Below are 19413 nucleotides of genomic sequence, written 5' to 3'. Positions count from 1 at the left end.
TCTGCGATTTCTATGAAGCTTGTAAACTTTAAATTTTGTGCTTCATCCTTATAATATATGGCAAAAGGATGGATTGTGCATTGAGCGTTTGCCCAATGAAAACCTTGTATAGCGTCCTGAATAACAAAAGAGTAATTTTCAGAGAAGTCAGCAATTATAATGCAATCAGTTGCTTCCAAATTAATTTTAAGTTGTTTTAAGTAGTTTCCTTGTTGCTCTGCAATAAAATTATGCGGAAATAATTCGCTTAATTTTTCTAAAAATGTTTCCACATACTCTTCTGCATCCATTCGCATTGAATTTAAATGACAACGATCTGTTTGCTTCCATTGTTTAAATTCTAAGGAATCAACATTTTCAAGAAAATTCATCAGGTCATTCTCCAGTGTCTGCGTACCCGGGCAATGATCACAAGTTTTCAACCAACATTTCTCTGTAGGATTTTCACAAAGTATTTTAAAAAACAAGTCATGATACGTTTTTAAATGGTTATGAATAAGTTTCTTGTCCTTAAGGGTTTTAAACATTAATTTAACATTCTGATGATAAATGCATACGCAGACAGTATGCGTTCCACTTGAACCAGCTTGAATACAATTTTTTGGGCGGCTGCTGGAGAACATTGAAAATCCAATTTTAAAAGTAAAATATTGCTCTTTGTAAATTGAATAAATTTCACGAAGGTTACATAAAAGTAACCTGCGCTGTACATGCACTTTTTCTCCTGCCATATTTTCAATAACGAAATCCCTTTTCCCAGGACATGCTCTGCTTATCTCGTCACTATTATAAAAGTCCCTAACTACAGTTAGAGTATCATCGCTCAAAGACAACATATTTACTCTGGTCTCCGGTGTGCTCATAAAACCTTTTTCAATCTGTAATTTCTTTGCACGTTGAGCAGTTCGTTGCGAAACACCGAATTCTTGCATCATTTTGTATGCAGTCCAGGATTTGGGAAGGGAAGTTAGAATCCTATATCGATCGTTTCTGTCAGATATTTCATCAAATTTTGCCTTCATTTGTTGAAGAATTTCCTGACCGTCTCCGGGTTTCTGGGCACCAGCGCTACCAATTGATTCAGCACTCGTTGATTCCAAAGAAAGCAAAGATTCTGAAAACAAGATGGAAAAATAACTATTAGGAGCATGTTTCTTCATATAATGTAATACATATTGTATTCGATTATTCTATTTTGTTGCATGATAGGCAACTGCTCTACAAATTGAGCTACGAGGTCGGATTAGGTAAGATTATACGGAACTGATGTTGCTTTCAATTTTCTGAATAATCGAGGACAACTAGTATAACGTAGCAAATCATGATGTCTGAATGAACAAAAAGAAGAGATTATTCTACTTACCAACACTAGGAACAACGTCAATTTCCGATGATCTAGCGGCATTGGGATCGATTATTTCGAAACCACCATTATTGATGTTTGCTGGTGCGGCGAAATTGTTCACTCTAGATGGTCCCGCCACGGCGAAATTATTGGTGCCTGATGGTCCGGCAACGGCGAGATCATCAAGTTTCGATGGTTCAGAAACGGTGAGTTCTTGATTTTCACATTCTATATTAACTGCACTTGGAGCTGCTGGCTCGTTTCCTTTCTTGATAATGCGATAAAGTCGGCAATAGCAGGTATTACAAATGTGGGAACAGCTTTTATCAATTTTATTCTCCTTTCCGCTGCATAATCATACAGTTTAGGAGTAAGTTTCCTGTAACAATTACTCCAAACATGGCAATTTGAGCATTCGTGCTTCATTGTATTAAACGTTTCTTCAGTAAGGCAACTGGACAATTTCACTGATTTTCTTGACTGACATATACTTTATCTTATAGACCACTTTAAATAGTCCCTTTGGGTATCATTTAGGTAATCCCGTAACACGGTAGATCACTTTGACGTAGTGTGTTGCGGTGTAAGATCTACCAAACAGAGCCCTAGCTTAATCCATTTTCTAGCTAGGGCAATGAGTTGTGGTAATTAAGGATTCATCGTATTTAGTCCCCGCTACCAACAGCAGTCTCAGAAATAAAACATAATTAATGTTACCTTGCAGACAGTGGAAAGACTCGAATTCCTCTCGTTTGAGGCTAAACTGTATGCAGCGGAAACAACTTTTCAAGCAATTAGTTAAAAAACCTCGGTACCCGTCCCTAGGCTGAACTGACTGCTGGAAAAATCGAGTTAGGGGTTTGAATACGTACTAACTCTTCTTGAACTGGTGAACAATGGTAGTGAGAGGAACACACGGAAGTTCTTATTACTGAACAAATTCTCTTGCTTGAAATGGTCTTGTAGACAGAGCTAAATCCCGGTTTGTAGCTTTACTGGTGAAATTCTAGAAGCAAGGCAAGGATGTAGCTAGGGGCTCCGATGCATGGCCAAAAACAGTATTACTGTTCTGTTTTCTCAAGACAGGATTGATTTCCTATTGATAAGGGGCGCGCCTTCAATGGGATTGCTCTCTGTGAAGGGTCTAAATAGCGGGACCTTGTCATGGTGCACTTGAGAAAACAAAACAACAACTGTATCGAAACCGATACTGCATTGCTTATCAATAGTAATGGAGTAATTCGACATGTATTTAAACACTAAGGATACAAGTAACACTACAATAGATCTAATAACTGGTCGCAGTGAAACACCCGAACAGGAAAAAAAAATCATTTAGGTAGAGTGAACAAGGAAAAGGAGACAGATGAATCATAATCAAAAAAGAAAATACAATGAATTACCTGCATCAAAAATATTGAAAACATATAAACAAAGCAGGTAACCTATTGTATGGATTGCTGAAAACCAACCTTTTTGAAAACCGACATATTGCTTTGCCGATTTTGGAGAATGAAGTCATCAATAACAACACCAGACTATTCCGATTGAATTATTTTCTACTATTGCGATTCGTAAATTCTTCTAATAAACGAGACCAAACAAACACTCTTGAATAACATTTTCATACTTTTGATTTAATTTGAGCTATTTGAAATAGTGGAGAATAACGTTCATTCCATGTGTGTATGGGCAGAAAACATGAAATTTTCAAAAAAATGTAGCTTAAAAACGGCACGATGAACATTTCTAATATTTTGATATGTTATGTAAAAATATTTAAATTTTTATAAAAAAATATAAAAATATATAGTCGTTGTGGTCGAACATTTAAAAATCTTAAAAAACGAATATTTTGACCATTTTAGCAAATTTGAGTACACCAATACACCAAACCAAAAATTTTAGTAAGAACTAGAAGTAATAAAATATTGCAAATCGATCCATTGGTTCAAAAGTTATGATTTTTTTAAATAAAAAATTTCGAAAAATAGCGATTTTTCTGGTAGCCCTATATCGAACATGGTCACCCTAATAAAAAATAAAAAAATACAGGTCTAATTATTTTTTATGAAGAACATACCAAGCGATTTTGAGCAAAATTGGACAACTTTTTTTTCAACTCTATTCTTTTCCCGTGGAATCGCTGAACAACTAAACCAACGATATCAACTGCATTTGATTCAGATCCATATGATATATGAGTGTCGAAGTTATTTTCAACAACAATCTAAAACCAGGTAAAATGGCTCTATCGAAAGTGTTGTTCAAATATGTCCCACTTGCCCCATGTATGTTAAAAATCAAGGGAAAGTGAAAATTGCAGATTTTGGCTTTAATCAAAACTTTTAAATCGTTTTTGATGTTCCACAATTATTTAATTGCTCGAAATATTCACTTTCCACATCAATGATGAATTTAGCAACGACTATTTTGTTGGAAATCCATTGAATTAAAATAAAAGTAATAGATTTTGCCGGTAGCTTAAAGTCATGATTAAACAATACCATTAGTATAGTGCCGCAAATGGTTTTGATTCCAATTTTTTTTTGTGTCAGGTGAATTCGGTGATATCTTTCTAGAACATTGATACCATTAAAAACTTTCACCGATTAATCGGCAGCCACAGTACCCACTTACCCCGTATTTTCACTTGCCCCGGGGTACCTTATCAGAACCAGTGACCCCCGCGTTCGGAATTTTTTGAGAAACTAGTAATAAGTGATAAGTTATAAGTGATAAGTAAGAAACATTCTCATTATCATGAGGATTCAATCCCTTCCCGTAACTGACAACCCGCCTTAACGAGTGACAAAATCGATCCAAAGAGATTCTGGGTGGATTTTTAGTAGATTCGGATTCAATGATGCCCTGACGACCCGAAACCGGTTTGTTCGCACGAAACGATTTACTCAACTAGTCCCCAGCGGTTGATCTAGTCGATTTTCAATATCTATAGGGCCATTCCGCTCCCAACTTAGTTCATCTCCAGCCTCGGTTGCGATGGGGCGGCGGATCTATTCTACGGGTGCTCCCGGTCGTGACGCCACGTACTGCGAGTGCACTCTCACCGCAAGGTGTAACAATTGCGACGCTGGTAGCTGGCGCTAGCGTTTCCTTTCATTATCGACATTTATCTTCCACGGCGATGTACTATGACGCTCATGATCCGCTTTCCTCCATGGCGGCATGCTGCTGGTCCGTGCGCCAACCTCATTGTACGATAGCAACTATCCTGCTCGTCACTCTTGCGACACTCCATTGTTCTGTGTTCTGGCATATTTTTCCGATGATGTTATCGGTGGTAGAGCACGTGTCCATTCCGCATGCCTCTAACATCGCACTCCTCTCCCTTCCTCCGGGACATGTGAATAGTTTCTTTTACGTCTAAACATTGTGGACAGGCGGTGGAAACCGCATGACCGAACCTGTACAAGTACCACCTGAAGCATCCGTGGCCTGTTAAGAACTGGGTTTAGCTATCCAGGAGGTCTGTTAATCCAGGCCGATACAGATGGTACCAAGGCGGAAGGTCCACCTGCTCGTGATGGGGGCGCTAACCAACCCATTCGCGATCTCCGCCCAGCAGGTACTGTTGACCGTATTTCGCACGTCAAGAATTATCACTGCGTAGTTACGGATGCCGCAGCGCTTGTATTCAATGGCAACCTCTGCAGTGCCAGCCACCAGCCTGATTTCTCGCTCGACAATCCTCCCGCCTCCCATACGTACGCCGACAGTCTGCCCAGGATTAGCTTCTCCGGTAGTTTCCATACAGTATCTATTAGACAGATTGGTCTGTACGCTGAGGTTTCTTCTGGTAGCTTGCCAAATTTTGGGAACCAAACGATGTCTCTTCCATGTATTCGGAAGTGTCCGCTCATCCAGGTACTTCTACATGGTACACCTGAACATGTTTGATATTATGGCTGCCTTTAATACAATATTCGGGATCCCGTCCGGACTAGGTGCTTTACTCGGGTTGAGAGACTTTGCCACCGTCAGTAGCTCCTTTATCGCCAGTTCTTTGTCAGCTGCTCTTACCCTCGCTGCTGACGGCCTTTGAGTTGGGCCGTGTTGTGAGAATAAAACATCATTTATAATCTTCAGCCTCGTTGGACATCGCTCGGAAGGAGCCAGTGTTCCTTTTGTTTTAGCCATCACCACCCGATAAGCATCTCCCCATGTATTCGAGTTGGCGCTCTGGTACAGTCTGTCAAAACAGGCTTGCTTGCTCTCTTTGATGGCCCTGTTTAGTGCCATTCTCGCCGCTATGAACAGCTCCTCCCTCACTTCCGCCGATGGAGCCACCCGCCGCCGAATCTGAGTAATGCGTGATGGTCAGATGCGATGTCCACGCTGCGTTTATTCCGAACGTCATCTGTAGCATGGTTGAATGATGGATTCCCAGTTGTTTCCCGTTCCATTTGTGACATGCAGTTGGGCTTTCCACGACGGCGCAAATGATTTTTTGGTGGATCTGCTCCTGCTCCGATACTGTCTCGATAACTACTTGACAGATTGTGCCAGCGTAAACATTACACTCTAAGATAGTTTTAGTAATAATTTAATTATTTTTTACTTGCACGCTAAAATATAACTAAATCAAACTGATTACTTTAAATGCAACTGAAGACGAGATAAATATGGTCATGCATAGACTTATCACAACCGTAAATTTTCCTAGCACCATGCATAACAACAGTAACGTAATGAGCATTGGCCTGATCGTAGCCCTATCGAGTGTAAAGAGCTGCACCAGCAACTACATCAGCAGCAGTTACAAAAATATCATCATCAATAGCAGTTTCAAACATAACCATCAAAGAACACCACACGAAGGCGACGACTACGGGCCAGCAGAGCAGTGGCCGATCCCTCGGTTGCAGTTTTCCGCTGCTGGGCGATCCCTCAGATGTCGTAAGCCAGACGATCTCCGAGCGGCGGTTGAGGATGGCAACCGAGAGCAACACGCGGGCGGACGCACTGGGACATTTGGAAGTGGGACAGAGACGGAAAGAGCCGAGTGCGCGCGCAAAAATCGACTCCATTCCGAACCGAGTGAATGAAAGGGGGTATACCGTCAACTCGCAACCCGGTTTGAATGGTAGGCCGAATGAATTAAAATAAAAATATGGCTGTATGGCAAAGCACGTTAGGGATCGAGAAGAAAACGATCATTGCGACCGTCGTCGACCGACGACGGGAAGTGAGATCGAGTAGCGACGACTACGACGTGGCGACGAGGTAGTTAAGCGAACGAGTGAGCGAGAGGAAACTGGGGCCACATTTAGATTTCTCATTTCGTCGTCGCCGTCGTCGTTACTCCATTCATTATGGCCGAGGTTTTCATTCATAAAAACCTCCTCAACGACGGGTCTCTGTGGGGTGTTGTGTAGTAACAAAAATGTCCGCTGCGTGGCATTGTTGTACTTGCCGAGTGCCCACGAAGCTGGTTCGGTTCTGTTCGGCTTGGTGGATTCAGTCGTCTGACTGTGTTGGTGCGGAAGCCGAATGAAGTCCGAACGCACTAACACAGCGATATAAATGAATGAAATCACACATACCGAGATGGGATGAGCACAAATATTGCTGGCGGTGCATATTGTACAACGTGTACGGATAGGCTTTTCCTGTCACACATACTGGGGAAAGCGGATGCAGCCGAGTGCCCGAACGAGTGAACCCGAAGTCGGAAACGCCCTCCCCTCCGACTGCGCATGACGTTTTCTAAATATACGAATTGAAACGAAATAATTTATCAGTCGTTTTAGAGCTTTGATCGTAGACGGACTGTAATCCTTACCGTTGCTTCGTAGATTTTTTTTTGGGTGAATAAGGAGAAAAATTACTATAATTACCATCGTGTATACACACATATAGCGCACACACCGCGGTTTGTTCGGAGGAGAGAAGCGCTGCAAAGTGAGAATTCGATGTACGTACGATCCGTAGAAAGGCAAGGCGAGAAAGCGAGTGGCACAAGCGATCTGTAAGAAATTTATTATGAAGCGCACGACGAGTGAACGAATTTCGGCGAATTAGTTTCGAGACAAGCAGATAGAAAAGCATTTTTTCGGGAAGATTAACGCGAACGTATCTGTCAGTGGAGTGCGTATATTTGGCGATAAGGGGTATGGATGCATAGTTGAACGCTCCTCCTGACACAGAAGTTAGTGTTGGGCCCAAGAGCCTGCTTCACGAGGAACTAGGCTTCAGTGGATTGTTGATCTTGTGAAAAGTTTGTGCATTATTGCGAATTTCGATGTGTGATGTGACAGTAACTAGTGACGAAAGTCATAGAAGAGGAAAATTCACGAGATTGATTGTGTTGGGTGTAAGACGGTGGTAGACGAGACACATAGAAGAAATTTCATCAAGCGGGCTGCGACGCGGCAGCATTTTCATGCAGAACAGTACGCGCCGCGGTACACACACTGGTGAAGCGCAGCACCACAGACATAGCGCGACGACGGCAGATGTACGACGAACAACGTCGCGGTCGTCTTCTTGTTGGTCGTCGTTGTCGTCCCCGTCATCGTCGTCAGATCAACGGCAGCAGAAAAACAACATCGTCGACAACATCACCGTCGACGTCTTCGTCGTCGTCAGCGGTAGGAGCAGCATTACTAGGAGCAACCTTAGCACCAGCTTCAGCAAAAGCATGAAAAGAGCTCTGAAAAAACGCCAACGGTCACAGCAGCGAGCAGCGAGCGAAGAAAATATTTTGAAAAGTGATTTATTTTTGTTCATATTTTTTTCTGGCAACCGAAAAAGAGCATGAAGAAAAAGTAAGAAGAGTTGAAAATGCGAATACATCTGTATATTTATAAATGAAAAATCAAAGTTAAAAAAAAGAAAAAGCGAAAAGCAAGAAAAAGATTTTTCTTCGAAGTGATCTAATGATTTCATGAATGAAAACAACAGGCACACGCAAAGAAGAAAAAATCGCACGATAAAAAAGAAGTTTTATTAAATCAGTGAATACTATGCAAAAGCGATAGTACGGGATTTGGAAGAAGTATATAAAAAAGTTCAACAATATTAATACACAGAAATAAAGAAGCAATTGGAAAAAAAAGTGAGCGAGTCAAAAGTAGTTACAAATCAGTGAAAGCAACATCAAAGTTCGCAAAAGTTAAAAGAGCAGTGCATTTAAATCTATCGGATGAAGGGTTTCGACAGTGCTCCAAAAGTCAGTAAATTTCTCTTCATCGGGCTGGCCGGTAAATCATGAATCTAGTGTTTTCGCGCAAAACTAGGATTAACATTGGATCTACCAAGGCGATAACAGCGACGAAATCGCAAAACAAGCACCCTTCCGAAGCAGCAGAAGCAGTGGCAGCAGCAACAGTTACTACACTGGTAGTGGCACTCCCTGAAACTCTCCCGAGCGTCATCATCGGCATTGGATTAACAACGCACCCATCACGAGCCTGGCAGCACCCGGTTTAATTGCTTATTGATTATGTAAGTGATCAGCTTTTAGCTACCTACTTATTGGCTTGCGTTTAGGTCCGCGTAGAGGCGAGGATCGTTAGTTTGGGATCTACTCTTTCCACTATATAGCTTACCACGAGAGCTCCGAGATAAGAGATTATTGCTCGGCTGAACGAAGGATGGAATTTTTATTTTTCGGTTTGATTACCATAGGCTCAATTGAATGGAGTCCAACGTGTTTAGATCGACGTTTCGACTTTACATAATGTCTTGTTCAGAGATGAAATGTGTATAAAAATGTAAATGGGCTTAAAAATGTCATCGTATGAATTTTTGAGGTCAAATAATTTAAGATCTCTTCAAAAGTATGTGATGTGCAATAAGGCATATTGGTATTATTGAAAAAAATGCCCTATTGCTTTTCCATTGATTAGGGATACAGGCAATGAATTTGAAACTAATATATATAATTCATGAAAATGTTCAAATCTTATATTGCGTCCTCAAATTCTCATAAATATTTCGTTAAATATTTGTACAGGCCCATTTATCTTGGCTAATCTATTACTACACACTTAGTTTTTTTTTCAATCGGCAAAATTGAGCATCGCCGTAGCTCAATTAATTTCAAAACAGAATTTGAACAGAAAAAATATCATGTGGATTGCGGATTATTTTCCCAACCAAACGTCACTTTATTTAGGACGTCGTCAAAAATCATGCTTGTCAATTCTCAGCGGTGCACATAAAATGCGTTGCGTTTGACAGTTTTCCTACGAAAAAAAACTGTCAAACACAATGCAAACGTACCCTATGTGTGGGGTGGTTTACGTTTGTCGAATTGAAAACCCAGATTAATCTACCTAGCGGTGATGATGCCATTCTCGATACAATCGTTTGATTTCGCCATAGTATAAATATCACCCATAAATCGTTGCATACGGCTTTTACAAACACTTGATAGCAATCAATGCACTAGCACCATTTTCTTCAAAACTTTCAAACGCAATGAACGATAGTGATCATTGCCTATGGGGATCAACTAGTCTTTGTCCCCCGTTACTTGTTGCAAGAAAATCGTATGAGAATTTCTGTATGTAAAAGTGGCTAATGTTTTTCGATTTTCGTGCACTCACACATACATACACACGGACAGACAGACATTTGCTCTGTTTATCGTGGAATCAAATGTTACCCTTTTGATTGGCACAATTTTGTTGTACGAGATAGGCATAAAACCGTTGATTAAAATAAAGAGTTCTCGCGCTTAGTTTCATAGAGGCGTAACTGTATTGATCGATTTCTCTTAATCGATTTTATATTTTGTTAATAACTCAATTGTTTTGAAAGCTACAACCGTGATTATTGATTCTAGTGCAAGATAAAATCATCCTTTATCACACTAAACCATTAAATCATCGACAAACTAGCGGAGTTTGGTACAATAATAAAAAGAAAACATCGACGAAGATAAATCGATCAAAACAGTTACGCCGCTATGAAACTAAGCGCAAGAGTTGCATTTATTCTTATTCGTAGAAAGTCGCACATTTCCTAAATCAAAATCTGCAAAACGAAAAAATGACATTGGCCAATTGGTAACAGGTTCTGGGTGTCCTGGAGAAGTGACATCAATTCTGACTAGGACCAAATTTCGGAACCCTTTTACCGAAAATAGCCACATCTCTGCGTATTCTTTGCGATTTTTCGTAAATTAGTTCTATAGTTTTTTGCATAACAAATAATGAAACATCACGTCACAAATAATGACAGGTAAAACAATGCATTTTTAACATAAAACAAAGAACATCTCCGGTGTCTGTAAACTATCTAAAATTAAAAATCGGAACAGGAAACTAGAAGAATTTCTACGTCCAATGGTTTCGGTCCCATCAAAATCGGATTATTTCAAGCAAAGTTATAATGTTTTCAATTTCGATAATATTTTGCCTATTTCAACCTTCTTGTCTATCTTCTGTATGACTATCTTATGTAAGTCGTTGAACTTTTTTATTGCATAATATGCATTCCTTCGTTTGTATGTCCGCAAGCGCTTTGCTTTTCCACGGATCCTCAGGCGGTAGTTTTCTTGATAATTTCCACTTTGAAAATTCACGTTAATCACGACGGCAGAACTCACAACAATTTTAGTTGTAGTTTGTATCAATTGATGGCGAATGAAAACCCTATTACAAGTATTCTTCAATACTTTAATTAGTTGAACAATTATTCATCACAAAACTGATCATAAGCACCACATTACTTGTACTTGGCTATAACGCAAACATGCCAACCTTTTTTTAATAGTCTTTTTTGCATAATTCTACGTTCATTTTATAAATACGTCCAGGTTTTTTTTACAGAGTTTGATTTTAGTATATTAAGACCTTTAGCGTCAATGAAACAATAACCTAACACCATGGAAAAATTTACAAAATGTATGTGGTATTTAATAAGCTGCAAAAGTTCAGAAATTAATGAATTCCAATCGTCTAAAAAACCTAGGTGTAGTAGTTTGAAACGTATCAAAACCAAACATATTTTGTCATGATGATTTGGAAAGAAATTTTGCGTTGTATTACTTTGTGTGTCTCGGTTCCAAGCATTTTGTTGGATTTTTCGTTGTGTGATTTGACAGTTCTACAACCTTAATGTTGGAAGTTATGTTCATACTTTTACTACATTTACATTTACATACTACATTTTCAAATAAACACATTGCTTTCGTTGTGATTAATTTGAATTTTATTTCCAGAGAATATGTATAATAAAATAATATTTGATTTTTTTCTGTACACCTACTTGCAATAGCTGATTATGACTACCAGCTGCTTGAATTTTACAGAATTGTGTCGGAACCATAAACTGTACTTCAATGGTTAGAGTTGAGATAAATTTTATATGTGCATACCCACAAAAAAACAGAACAAAAATGAATGTGGTGAGAAATAAAAAAAATAGAACTAAACAAGTTGGTGAAATATAAAAATGTACCAGAGGGAATTTCGAATGAATGTTGCTATCTTGAATTAAATTTGTCCACGGAAACAGGAATGCAAAAGATGTAAACAATGTAGGTATATGTTAGCCTAATTAAAAGTTGTTTATGCCTGCCTCGGAAAATTGAGATCGTTTCAAACCCGAACAGATCCTTCCAAGAATTGAACCTGTCGTTTTTTCGGAGTGGAAACCTAGCGTCAATGACCTAATTCAAAAATATAATCAAACAGAATACAAAGATAAAATATGTGCTTATTTTCATTACAAATATGCGCTGCAATCGTTTGCACAGAACTCCACCGACAAACATTTCTGTCTGGATTAGTGTTTGCATTTGATAAACAAACTGCTAGAAATTTTGCTGCATTCCGCCGGTCCTGGCTGCGATGGCTGGCGAGCAATCTGATCAAACAAAGCAGATCATTCAATAATTGTTCGGCGGAGCCAGACCGTTGTTCCCGTTGGCAATGACATTTATCGTCGTGATCGAGACAATATCACCAGTAGGTATCTGATTTATGATCGGCAACTACTAACTATCCTCTCACGCGCAAATCCTGTAGCAAAGTAGTGAGAATCAGTCCAACAACATGTGGGCGTTAGTGCGCATGTATTCAGAAAAGTTCGGCTTTAGATGTAATTAGGCAACTGGATTTCAGCATTTTGTTCAACAATCATCAGACAGATGCGAACGATTATATAAAAAAAATAGAATACAGAAATTTAAACTGCCCGGCATTTCATTCATTACGTTCAACATATGCATCTTAATAGTTGACTCTGATCGCCACTTTTCTAAATATTCCACTAGGAAAGATATGGAATAGACAATGAGTAGAACGAGAATAGCAATGAGAATCAATCAGGCAAACCACTTTTAACCAGATTTCCGCACCACCATTATCAGAAATCCCTGATCACCAGTTCTGAAAGTTGGTATCGGTCTCCTCGATCGTGATCGTGATGACGATCATCATGACGCCTACTTGATGACGATCGTCATGAGAATGCCGATGATGCCTATCACACCATTTCTGATCGCGACATGTTGTGTGTCACTGTGTGTAGCGTTAATTGTGTGCAGGTAATAGTCCGAGTGCCACAACAAAGCTTGTTTCTGTGTTTTTTATGCACTGAACAAAGGGGCAGGCTGCTGCACCGTCGGTGACGTAGCCCGTGAATATTTCGAGAATCTAGAGCCATGTTTGCAAAACTGCACGGGTGGCTGGGCAAAAAAGCTGCAGTTGAATATTATTTTCCTCGATGAAATAAGTAAATCTGGAACCCGTTTTGTTGCTACGCCGCTGTCGATATCGGTGCCGAGTTCGAGCTGATCTAGTCGTCGAGAAACGGAGGTCAACTAGGGTGTGCGATCTCGCAGCGGTTGGTGCGCGGGGTACGATTGTGAGCTCCCGCGATGCGGGTTTCGAATTCTTTTATGAATGAAAAATGTCAATTACGATTCTATAATTATAGATTGTAAAACACAGCGCGCGGTTCGGTGCAGCTCACACCGAGATGGACGCCACCACCGCACCGCTTGTTGTTTTGTAAGCACACACCACGGCTTCACGTCTCGCGCAGCGTCGCCACTTCGCTAGTGGTTTTTGCGGCGGTACGGTGGAACGGAAACTGCGCGATTTCTATATTGATGAGTTGCAGAAGCCTTGGCCTCGCATTTCCATCGGTAGGTTGCGAGCCGTTTCGGCGAAAATCGAACAGACATCGACGGCATGGGGCGCGTTTACAGCTTCTGTGCCGAGCTCCGCGTCAGCAAAGTTTCATTGGAAGTGTGCTGACGGCGATTCTTTTGTATATTCGCACTGGTATCTATTTAGGCCAAGCGCAGTTGCATTTGGCGTAACAAACGAGATTGCTTGAAAATGTTTCTAAAACTAAGAGTTATTATCAAAACATTGATGTTCCGGTATAATGGTGATTCCATACGGCTTCTAAATAGTCTCAACCTGCTTCACATTCACACATTCTTCAGTGCTCTAAAATGGAAAGTTCTCATGCTATATTATTTAGCAACAGCTACCAAACTTCTACGATTAAGTAATACACGTTTTTGTTTTGTTCCCTCCAACGACCAAAAGAGTCACCTCGGCAAATGTTCCAAGGTGTGCAGCACTGCTCGGTATGAGTTTAAAATGCAACCTCAGCAGCAACATCAGTACTGGCAGCAACCTCAACCCAACAAAAACGCCTGACTCTAGAACAATATTCCACACAATTCACTTTTTTATGAGTTTCATGTTGCTGATGGAACTCTGATGTCGTCCGTGGGTAGTTGCGCGCTCGGCACTAACCGTTGCGGGCTGGTGGCGGGTTGTTAGTAATTCCGTTCACGGACAACGGCCGTATTGAGCAAACGTCATCGATCGTCACCGCTCCGAGTTGTTAGCCCGGACCAATGCGCCGAGGTCAGAGCGCTCTTTGTGACACAGTAACTGCTGAGTTGTGTTTATTGTGAAGAAAGAGGTGCGGTGTGCGGCCATTTACCAACCAGCAGAGTAGTGCCGCGGTTTGTACGTACCTCATAGACTCTTATGACTTGAAGCGGTGTACCTTGGCCGCTGCTGTGGAGGCGCTCGCCGCCGATAGAACAAACGCCGCAGTTGTTTCGCCGTATGCGATTGGATTGTGCATGGGGTTTTATTAATCACAGTTAATTTATTTTCCTTTCATTATTGAGGTAATCACACATGCGGGACATTGTTCATAGACGTGTGGTGCACTTGCGCCACGGTAGCCGCCGATCGGTTCAAGTCGGACGTTCGTTCAAGATTGCACGTAGCTCTTTGAAACGATTAGAATAGTCAAGGGGATTGGCATTTAATAGCCCTGCACGATTATTGTTATTAGCGATTCTTGGTAGGGTGTACTGTGCTGGTGGTGAGCAAGAAAAAAGATTTCTTCTTTCAGTTCATCGCGCAGGTGCTATCGATTTGATAAACGATTGTATGTAGAAATTTGATAAACTCCAAAAAATTGATTTGCCAATAAAATATATTTAGAATAATCAAGAGGCAGGCAACATTACAAATATTGATCAAGGTTTGAAAACCCTCTAACACACCTTCTCAAAGTTTTGCCTTTCTCGTACGGTAAGGCTATGGGACCAGTTATGAACGAACTGTTTTGCAGGATGTTTGGAGACCCATAGTGCTAAATAACCAATCGAATCAGTTTGAGGGTTCGTATGTATGTAAGAGCTGATTTCGACCAAATCCGACTGAATATGAGCCGTTTCAATTTTGTTGGGGAAAATTAAAATATTTACTAAGTTTATTGCAGCGCTTATCCACTATGCCCCGATTCACATGAATCCCATTTTTGATGATTTCGATTTTCTTTCAGAAATAAGCTCAATATTGCCTCCTATTCATGAAATATTGAATGAATTTGCTGCATTAATAATTATACTTTAGCGAGCAATTTGCAATGGCAGAAGTTGTAGTTAAGATAAATAACGCTTAATAAACTATAATCAGTAAGGAAAGACGGACGACACCGTCAACAAAGTCAATCCAACAATCGTAATAATTACCTTTGAAGAACACACCTTGTACCTTGCTCGATGGTCAGTCACCATAACACAATATTTTCTAATCACTTCATTCTACAAAACTAATCTGTTTACTATTATTAATGTTATTAATCGTGTTTCAGTAGAAACAATTAAAAAATACGTAAGCGGCGTCGTTGGAAAAGTTCCACACACGAGCGCGGCCCATCGGGCACTCCATTAAGTACACCAGGCTTGTATTGAAAGATAATAAACGCGAAGAACAACAAACTTAAAATTACTGAAACATTTTTCTTCTAAAATTCAGAATGCCGACATCCGCCGAATTTTATTTTGATAAAAACGTGACAGCGAGTTAAAATGCAACCATTCGCGTGCGCTTGGCTTGCTGCGATCTTCTGGTCAGTCAGATTTTTCCAAATTTTTCCAAATGATCAAACGATTTGACATTGCATGAAGAAAAAGGAGACGTAAGATTACAATCTCACGGAAAGGCATCAATTCGGTTTAAAAATTTTAACGCAGTATTGGAAAAGTCCAATCATTTTTGAGAAAAGTTTCACAAATTTCTCCGTAGGTTTTCTTTTTTTCTTCTTTTTCCTTATGCAATTCCAAATCGCTACTGAGTGTACCATAAAGTTCTACCATATTTTTTAAAATAATATTTATGTAAAACGATGTGAAAGTGGATAAACTTGAAACAAGTTTGCCACTTACACTGTCTAGTCTAGTCTACACATACACAGCCAACTTTTGGAAGAATCCTGGAAAATGGCAGAATCGACAAGTTCTATAATTTTTCTTATCATTATTTATGTGTGAAGCACATCATAAATGTAGTTGAAACATAAAAGCGGCCAGGCCTACTGTGCAGCGTTGTAATTTTTGATGTGTGAAAATCAATTCTTCACTGAAACAAGTTTGCCACCTACACTGTGTCAAAAAATATCCGTAGTTTGGTTCTTACATTCAAGGCTAAAATAAAAAATCGTGTTTAAAATTAATTTAATGAATCAAGATATTTCGGGTTAAAGTCCAATATTTTCCTTTGGTAATTAATAGTATAAATACGCAAAATAACTACAAAAATGTCCGTACAATATCCAAAACATTTGAAGAATCCAAAACCTTATATTTATATTTCGTATGCCCACCCTTTTGCTGTAAATACGCTCTGGAGACCCCTTTCCATCGAGTTGTCAGTTTTTGGGCCGTCTTCGAGGATATTTTCTGCCACTTTTTCATGAGAACCCTTTACAACTGGATTTTGTTCACCGTGTGTCCTCGAACTTTCCGTTCTTGGTAATCTAACCGATTTTCAATAGGGTTACGGTTTGTGTAGATTGGAACGGTAGCGAAAGCGTTGATTTGACATTGTACAACAGCCACTCCTTCACGAGTCTTGAAATCTTGAAGAATGTTTTGGATGACATCCAACATCCATGACTCAAGTCATTGGTGATTACTGTAATACCGCTTTCACTGGTCGCGTTCTATTCCAAATTTTGATAGTATAATAGATAGATTCTGATCTCCTGTCAACATTTGAAATAGTTTCAAGCAGTTTCAAGTGTTTTTGTACTTTGAAAGCTTTGTATCACATATTATATGGACAATCGCTATCTATTCACTATGTCGGCATTCTCAGAGAAACTTTAGGAGTCATCCTCAAGATCATTAATTAATTTTCGTACTCTTATCGGGATTACGCTACGTAGAATAGCCATTTCGTTACAGTGCAAACACTCTAGTCGTAAACATCAATACTACTTGCTAGAGTCTACAAAATCACTCAACATTACTCTCAATCACTAGACAGAGCCTTCATACAGCACTCTGCACGCGCTAGATGTTGACTAACTAACAGATAATTGTTACTGCACAAACTTTCTTTTGAGTAAAAGCACTTGCGTTTTCAATGGCACCATATTCAAAACGGAAGTCACGCACAACTGTCAGTTTTATTATTTCACGCATGCTACGACTCAGCAAAGCTAGAATAATAATAATGACAGTTGTGCGCAGCTTCCGTTTTGAATGGAGCGCCCTTGAAAACGCGAGAGCATTTAGCTTTGAATTCAGGGAGGCTTGTCCTTAAGGCATTGATGTACAGACATTTTTTTGCATCGGTGTGTGTTTTTAAACGTGCTTTTTTTAATTTCGAGTACTTAAAAAGCAATAAAGCCATAACAGTATTTAATTCTTGAATTTCATCCTCGCTGTCGCGGAAGTATCTCGGAAAACTAAAGAAGAATTTACCGATATGGCAGTTTTCTAGGGTGTTGTGTTTTCTTTTACGCGGCCAAGCAGAAAGTTTCAATCAGGAATTGCAGAAATGATCCTCGAAAAATTTGCGGCATTGCTAATTTTTTCGAATGCCGACTATCCAATAGTTTTCGATGAGACTCGATAGACAATCCAGATCAAATTTATCGACTGATTACTTTAACTGAGACTTTAACTGAGAACTTGACAAAAATAAACATTAACGAATTCCAGTATAATAGTATTAGCAAAAATATCCTTACTTCGGAAGAAAGCTACTGATATCTCAACAGCTGGATACTGATAAGAAAATTATTTTGAGCTTTTTAGTGGAATGTTTTCACCTGTCATAAGACGAGTTTATACAATCCCATTGAATTCCACCACTTAATTGTATCTTGACAGATACGTATTTCGACCTCAAAAGTAAGGCCGTCTTCAGTGTCTCGTACTTGACTCGACTTAGTCAAGTCGAGTCAAGTACGAGACACTGAAGACGGCCTTACTTTTGAGGTCGAAATACGTATCTGTCAAGATACAATTAAGTGGTGGAATTCAATGGGATTGTATAAACTCGTCTTATGACAGGTGAGCTGGATACTGTATGTATGGTCTCTAACCAAACAAGCGTGCAAGCATGCATGGACATTGCAATGGCTCTCAATATTGTCAATTATTCTTATGTCCTATAGAATGGTATCTTGGCCACATGGCCACATATCCTTCCCCCATATAATTCTGGGAATCCGAACTGATCTTAAACGAGCTGTGATAACCTTCGCGAAAAGTAATTCTTTCTCTTCTCGATCTAAGATCCTTTTAACGGTCCGCACCGGGACACTCCCTTGGTGATAGAAACGTCTTTTTGTGACATTTACGCGTGGGACAAATCACCAACACGCTGCTACTTTGTCATAGCAGGTACGGTAGGTACGATGTTATTTAGTTCGAGCATCATCCAGCTCTTCCGGTTAAATCGAACGCCTACGCCTTGACCCCACCCGAATCAAAGCCCCTGCGACGGAGTGAGACGCCGCCGGCATAGTGCGAGCTTATCATTCGCCCAATTCGACGAATTGAGCCCCCGTCCGAAAATGGGCAAACGCCTAGCCATCGAGATGGGATGTTGCTTGGCTGTCCCACCGCCACCGCCCGCGCCCGTTCAAAGCGTGGGTTGTCTCCCAATCTGTTTACCATACTCGCTCGTCCGTGAGCCACTCAATAAGCGATTGCAGCAGCGCATGATGCACCAGATTCTGCAGCTTTTTTTTTTCCTTCTGCAAGGGCGGTGCTTGTTGGCAAATGCAATTAAATTTTATGCCTGTAGTGTTGTGGGTGCACACTTAAAATAAATCGCCGAATTCGGTAAAATTTTACCGAAATCTCAACAGCAGAACTGTTCGGTAAATAATTTAACTGATTTTCGGTGATTTTGACAGTTGAGCAATGGAAAAATTTCAAAAAATCTGTAAAATGAATTACCGAACAGTTCTGCTGTTGAGATTTCGGTAAAATTTACCGAATACGGTGAAATGAGTTAAGTGTGTGGGCTGCCATCAGGTGTAGTGGTACGAAGGAGACAGATGAAATGTGAAAGATGGATGAAGGTTGATTGTATGATGGCGTGAATAGTGGGAATGTCACATGTCAGTCTACGATTTCTTTTTATGAAAAGTTCAAACCGCTTGGAAGTAAAAAAAAAACAAAATACTTATTGTGCCATTTGAGTCTTGTTGGTTAATTTAATTTATTTTAATTGCCGATTAGTGATGATACGAAGTTAACTGCAACTACACGCACATAAGGTCTCGCATATAATCGGGGAAATACC

General features: G+C 40.0%; 1 protein-coding gene across 7 annotated transcripts in view; it reads left to right on the top strand.

Annotated features, from left to right (window-relative positions):
- The window catches only part of LOC134211170 (protein sprouty), a 74095-nt gene that overhangs the window by 15901 nt on the left and 38781 nt on the right, over positions 1–19413 (top strand). Inside the window, exons 1-2 of one of the 7 annotated variants that reach the window (XM_062687841.1) lie at positions 7119–7337; positions 8401–8815. The exons of 2 other annotated variants lie outside the window; for them this stretch is intronic. The gene's annotated coding sequence lies outside the window, so the exon portion shown is untranslated. Of the gene's footprint in view, positions 1–7118; positions 8816–19413 lie in introns of those variants that run through there. 4 more of the 7 variants (XM_062687840.1, XM_062687839.1, XM_062687838.1 and 1 more) reach the window with 4 other exon arrangements.

This window comes from Armigeres subalbatus, chromosome 2 (genome assembly GCF_024139115.2).
Source record: "Armigeres subalbatus isolate Guangzhou_Male chromosome 2, GZ_Asu_2, whole genome shotgun sequence".
Taxonomy (NCBI): domain Eukaryota; kingdom Metazoa; phylum Arthropoda; class Insecta; order Diptera; family Culicidae; genus Armigeres; species Armigeres subalbatus.
The sequence above is the reverse complement of the archived record's forward strand: the minus strand, read 5'-3'. Positions and strand labels throughout refer to the sequence as shown.